Raw genomic sequence first — 661 nt, 5'->3', positions numbered from 1 at the left:
ATTTCTTTTCTTTCTTCAGAGTCTTTTTTCCCCTCCTCCTCTTTGGAAGATTTGCAGTACTTTGCTTCCACCTGAGCCAGAAAATTGTCCATTTCCTTTTGCCGATCCTTTTGTCTGCTCTGAATGTTATCCATTCCTTTATCAAGCCCCAATTCCTTCCTGTTTATTTCTGCTTCTTTAGCCTGAGCCCTCCTTTTCCTTGCATTCGTCTTTTGTTTTGATTCTTTCACAAAGGCATTAGGATGGGACCTCCCTGGCATCAGTAGCTTGCTGGATGATGTTTCTTATCATGGGTCCTTCTGTGTACTGCACACACAGCACAGACTCCTGAGCTGATCCATGCCACCTTTGAATCCAAACAAGCCTGTTTAATGTCAGCCAGCCCTTCTTCAGAACCTTTGAACGTCTTTTCAAAAGCTTGAATGTCCTCTACAGATATCTTCTTAAAGAGCCACCTCCAATAGGCCTCCCAGTCTCAGTCTTCATTGAGCACAGCAGAGTCCTCATCCACTGTTCCCCACTCATCCTACGCTGCTCTCTGCTCTTTCACTTACAACAGAATAGACTTTCCTCCGGATCTGAAAGTGATGAGTGGCATCCTCCTTGTTGCCTTCGCCCACCCCATCTGGATGCACCAGCAGAGACACCTTGTAGTAGCCCC

At 46.1% G+C, this 661-nt stretch overlaps 1 pseudogene; it reads right to left on the bottom strand.

Annotated features, from left to right (window-relative positions):
* Positions 1-11: 11 nt before the first annotated feature.
* LOC102495829 (dnaJ homolog subfamily C member 9 pseudogene) lies at positions 12-656 on the bottom strand (annotated as a pseudogene).
* Between the last annotated feature and the right edge of the window lie 5 nt (positions 657-661).

The sequence above is a fragment of the Tupaia chinensis genome, unplaced genomic scaffold (genome assembly GCF_000334495.1).
Source record: "Tupaia chinensis unplaced genomic scaffold, TupChi_1.0 Scaffold142418_1, whole genome shotgun sequence".
Classification (NCBI taxonomy): domain Eukaryota; kingdom Metazoa; phylum Chordata; class Mammalia; order Scandentia; family Tupaiidae; genus Tupaia; species Tupaia belangeri.
This window is presented reverse-complemented; position numbering and strand designations above follow the sequence as displayed.